Genomic DNA, 5,734 nt, shown 5'->3' with positions numbered 1-5,734 from the left:
GCCCCTCCCCCCTTCTGTCCTGGCCCCTCCCCCCTTCTGTCCTGGCCCCTCCCCCCTTCTGTCCTGGCCCCTCCCCCCTTCTGTCCTGGCCCCTCCCCCCTTCTGTCCTGGCCCCTCCCCCCTTCTGTCCTGGCCCCTCCCCCCTTCTGTCCTGGCCCCTCCCCCTTCTGTCCTGGCCCCTCCCCCCTTCTGTCCTGGCCCCTCCCCCCTTCTGTCCTGGCCCCTCCCCCCTTCTGTCCTGGCCCCTCCCCCCTTCTGTCCTGGCCCCTCCCCCCTTCTGTCCTGGCCCCTCCCCCCTTCTGTCCTGGCCCCTCCCCCCTTCTGTCCTGGCCCCTCCCCCCTTCTGTCCTGGCCCCTCCCCCTTCTGTCCTGGCCCCTCCCCCCTTCTGTCCTGGCCCCTCCCCCCTTCTGTCCTGGCCCCTCCCCCCTTCTGTCCTGGCCCCTCCCCCCTTCTGTCCTGGCCCCTCCCCCCTTCTGTCCTGGCCCCTCCCCCCTTCTGTCATGGCCCCTCCCCCCTTCTGTCATGGCCCCTCCCCCTTCTGTCATGGCCCCTCCCCCTTCTGTCCTGGCCCCTCCCCCTTCTGTCCTGGCCCCTCCCCCTTCTGTCCTGGCCCCTCCCCCTTCTGTCCTGGCCCCTCCCCCCTTCTGTCCTGGCCCCTCCCCTTCTGTCCTGGCCCCTCCCCCCTTCTGTCCTGGCCCCTCCCCCCTTCGGTCCTGGCCCCTCCCCCCTTCTGTCCTGGCCCCTCCCCCCTTCTGTCCTGGCCCCTCCCCTTCTGTCCTGGCCCCTCCCCTGCACAGAGGGATGGGTGAAGGAGGGTGGAGGCTGCTGGGGGCGGAGGGGCGGAGCGCAGGCCAACACCATCCTAGTGGCCTGAGATCCAGGAACTGGGAGTGACCAGATGAAACCAGCTGGTTTAAGCGATGTTATGATGTTATGATGTTATGATGTTATGATGACTCAGTCTGTTCATTGGTTTCTTGATTTGTCTCCCCTCCTCCCCTCCTCCTCTCAGCGTTTCATCCAGTACCTGGCCTCCAGAAACACCCTCTTCAACCTGAACAACTTCCTGGATAAAGGCGCTTTGCAAGGTATCAGACAACACCCCCCCCACCACACACACACACACACACACACACACACACACACACACACACACACAGACACACACACACACACACACAGACACACACGATACTCAACACACACCCACACACACATGTTGACTCTCTATACACACACACACATTTTAAATGCTTTATTTATGTCCACATACAAAGTACAATTCTAAAGGACATAAATAATAACAGTGCATTTTGACATCCTGGAAACAATTTGTTACCTAATGCTGAGCCAACAACCAGTTCTGCCACACACAGGATGTTATTCGCACCAGACCAGTGGGTTGATCAATACAATAAGACAGACAGTATCCCGCTCATGGGTACAGGAAGCACCGCCTTCTCCATATTGAGCGGCTACCAATAACAGTGGATATTGAGCAGTATTTTGCTAACTGTTTGGCCCTTCTCTTAGGAAGACCAGCCATATGAAGGCCTCTAACAACAGACTTATGAACATGGCCCACACGATACTCAACACACACACACCCACACACACATGTTGACTCTCTCTACTCACACACACACACACACACACACACACACACACATGTTGACTCTCTCTACACACACACACACACACACACACACACACACACACACACATAACCCTAACCCTAACCCGATACTCAACACCCCCACCACACACACACACACACACACACACACACACACACACACACACATGTTGACTCTCTACACACACACACACACACACACACACACACACACACACACACACACACACACACACACACACACACACACACACGCTGACCCTCTCCCTCCTCTCTCCCAGGCTATGACATGTCGACCTTCATCAGACGCTACAGCCGCTACCTGAATGAGAAGGCCCTGTCCTACAGGCTGGTGGCTGTGGACTTCACCAAGATGAAACGAGGGTGAGACACACACACACACACACACACACACACACACACACACACACACACACACACACTCACACACTCACACATTCACACACTCACACACTCACACACACACACACACACACTCACACACACACACACACACTCACACTCACACTCACACTCACACTCACACACTCACACTCACACACACACTCACACTCACACTCACACACACACACTCACACTCACACTCACACTCACACTCACACACACTCACACTCACTCACACACACACACACACACACAACTGATCTATCCACAGTACTCACAAGCCTGGACGTGACTTCAATCTTCTTATCTGGAAACACCCTAACCGTCCCTGTGTGTGTGTGTGTGTGTGTGTGTGTGTGTGTGTGTGTGTGTGTGTGTGTGTGTGTGTGTTAGGATCGATGGAGTGATGCGTACCATGAGCATAGAGAAGCTGATCAAGACCCTGCCCATCATCCAGACCCAGCTGGACGCACTACTGGACTTCCAGGTTGTGTGTGTGTGTGTGTGTGTGTGTGTGTGTGTGTGTGTGTGTGTGTGTGTGTGTCTGTGTGTGTCTGTGTGTGTCTGTGTGTGAAATGCATGGCATTTTGGGTAGCGATCATTCGTCATTCAAATAATCGTTATAGCCGTTCAGTTCCAAACGTTCATATTCAAACAGGCGACGTGAGGCTGTCCCACTGCTGAAGGGGATGATCTATGTTTTATCAATACCAATTATTATCCAATTTTGGTTATATCCAATACCCAACATTGAGCATGTGATCCTCATTTCACCTTGTGTGAATGAATGGTCTTTATTGTCATTGATATAGTACAGGTACCAAACAACGAAATTTGGGAGGGGGGCACCCACAACGCGCTCGCTAATAACATTAGCCATCCCCTTTGTTCCCCTCCTCCCTCCCCTCCCCCCTCCCCTCCCCCCTTCCCTCTGTGTGCAGGCCAGCCCTAACGAGTTGACTAACGGGGTGATCAACGCCGCCTTCATGCTGCTGTTCAAAGACTCCATACGTCTGTTCGCCGCCTACAACGAGGGCGTCATCAACCTACTGGGTAAGAGTACATTTCAAACCTGCTAACTGAATGAATGAATGAATGAATGAATGGTCTTTATTGTCATTGATATAGTACAGGTACCAAACAACGACATTTGGGAGGGGTGGCTCCCCTGGTGCTAGGAAAAAAACTAAAAACAAGAAGGGAAAAGAGCTGGTTTACATAAATAAAGGCTATGTTCACTATCTCCTATACTATACTATACAAATAAAACACTGTGCTGTACTCTATGCTATGCTATACCTATTCTAACATTTCCTATCTCTGAACCTTATGTACCCGAGGGTTGTCATATTGCACATAGTGTTATTGCACATTCATTTAAAGTGTCGCAGTTTGCAGGTTTGAAATGTTCACAGTTGTGTTTCAGTATTGCACTTGATTTCAATCTAGTAGCTGCCATCAAATTGTCTAGATTGTCCAGGGCCTAGAACCTAGGTCTTTGCTGTGTTCAGGGCCTGAATGGCCCTGGGGTAGAAGCTGAGCTTCAGTCTGTTTGTCCTTGCGAACATGGTCCTGAACCGCCTGTCCGAGGGCAGCCGAGCAAAGTGTTCGTTCCCAGGGTGGGATGGGTCTCTGGAGATCTTGGAGGCCTTCCTGAGGCAGCGTGTGTTGTACAGCTCTTCCAGAGAGGGGAGGGGGGCGCCGGTGATCTTCTGGGCCGATCTCACGACTCTCTGTAGCGCATTCCTCTCTGCGGCTGTGCAGCTGGAGAACCACACGCAGATGCAGTAGGTGAGGATGCTCTCCACTGCGCAGCGGTAGAAGGTCACAAGCATCTCCTGTCCGATGTGGTTTTTCCTGAGGACTCTCAGGAAGTAGAGCCGCTGTTGTGCCTTCTTGATGATGGCTGCTGTGTTGATCTTCCAGGACAGGTCATCCTGTATGTGCACCCCCAGGAATCGGAGGGTTGAGACTCTCTCCACGCTCCCTCCATCGACGAGCAGGGGCTGGACCTCAGATTTTTTCCTCCTGAAGTCCACGATGATTTCCTGGGTCTTTGACTGGTTCAGCAGCAGGTTGTTAACCTTGCACAGCTTGCTCAGCTGCTCTACCTCATCCCTGTACGCCGCCTCGTCCCCCCCCGAGATGCAGCCCACCACGGTGGTGTCGTCTGCAAACTTTACGATGGAGTTGCTGGGGTGGACGGGGGTGAAGTCGTAGGTGTAGAGGTTGTAGAGGATGGGGCTTAGCACGCAGCCCTGGGGGGACCCAGTGCTGAGTCTGAGGGTTGTGGAGGTGTGGGAGCCCACCCGCACCCTCTGGGGGCGGTCAGACAGGAAGTCCTTGATCCATGCACAGATAGAGTGTGATAGTCCCAGGTCTAGTAGTTTGGTCACTAGCCTGTCTGGAAGGATGGTGTTGAAGGCAGAGCTGAAGTCCACAAAGAGCAGTCTCGCGTAGCTGTTTCCCCTGCGACACTTTAAATGAATGTGCAACAATACTATGTGCAATATGACAACCCTTGTGTACATAAGGTTCAGATATAGGAAATGTTAGGATATTTATAGCATAGCATAGAGTACAGCACAGTGTTTTATTGTATAGTAGATAGTGTACATAGCCTTTATTTATGTAAACCAGCTCTTTTCCCTTCTTGTTTTTAGTCTTTTTTCCAAGCACCAGGGGAGCCCCCCCTTCTAAATTTCGTTGTATGGTACCTGTACTGTATTAATGACAATAAAGACCATTCATTCATTCATACATGTCACTTCATACACCGTTGAATACAATAATAATAATAATAATAATAATAATAATAATAATACATTAGACTTATATAGGCCTTTTCTAGACACTCAAAGACGCTTTACAAACTGAAAAGATCGAGTAGTAATAATAAAAAGAAACCAAAAATAAATAAAACAAAATACAGGGGTCTAATTCATTTTTAGATGACTAAATATGACCACGTTCCAAACCTCATGCTCACATCCTGATCACCATCACATCCCTGGAGGTAGAGATGGACTGGTCACATCCCTGGAGGTGGAGATGGACTCTGATCACATCCCTGGAGGTAGAGACACTGGTCACATCCCTGGAGGTAGAGATGGACTGATCACATCCCTGGAGGTAGAGACACTGATCACATCCCTGGAGGTAGAGATGGACTGGTCACATCCCTGGAGGTAGAGACACTGGTCACATCCCTGGAGGTAGAGACACTGGTCACATCCCTGGAGGTGGAGATGGACTCTGATCACATCCCTGGAGGTAGAGACACTGGTCACATCCCTGGAGGTAGAGACACTGATCACATCCCTGGAGGTGGAGATGGACTCTGATCACATCCCTGGAGGTAGAGACACTGGTCACATCCCTGGAGGTAGAGACACTGATCACATCCCTGGAGGTAGAGACACTGGTCACATCCCTGGAGGTGGAGATGGACTGGTCACATCCCTGGAGGTAGAGATGGACTCTGGTCACATCCCTGGAGGTAGAGACACTGATCACATCCCTGGAGGTGGAGACACTGGTCACATCCCTGGAGGTAGAGACACTGGTCACATCCCTGGAGGTGGAGACACTGATCACATCCCTGGAGGTAGAGACACTGGTCACATCCCTGGAGGTAGAGACACTGGTCACATCCCTGGAGGTAGAGACACTGATCACATCCCTGGAGGTAG

The 5,734-nt window shown here is 51.9% G+C and overlaps 1 pseudogene across 1 annotated transcript in view; it reads left to right on the top strand.

Annotated features, from left to right (window-relative positions):
• Positions 1 to 1,017: 1,017 nt before the first annotated feature.
• Positions 1,018 to 5,734, top strand: part of LOC308175516 (phosphatidylinositol-binding clathrin assembly protein-like) — a 19,081-nt pseudogene continuing 14,364 nt past the window's right edge. Inside the window, exons 1-4 of the transcript XR_013938035.1 lie at positions 1,018 to 1,089; positions 1,919 to 2,021; positions 2,436 to 2,529; positions 2,984 to 3,095. The product of XR_013938035.1 is annotated as a phosphatidylinositol-binding clathrin assembly protein-like (transcript). The remainder of the gene's footprint in view (positions 1,090 to 1,918; positions 2,022 to 2,435; positions 2,530 to 2,983; positions 3,096 to 5,734) is intronic.

This window comes from Nansenia antarctica (assembly GCF_963989245.1).
Source record: "Nansenia antarctica genome assembly, contig: SCAFFOLD_600, whole genome shotgun sequence".
Taxonomy (NCBI): Eukaryota; Metazoa; Chordata; class Actinopteri; order Argentiniformes; family Microstomatidae; genus Nansenia; species Nansenia antarctica.
The sequence above is the reverse complement of the archived record's forward strand: the minus strand, read 5'-3'. Positions and strand labels throughout refer to the sequence as shown.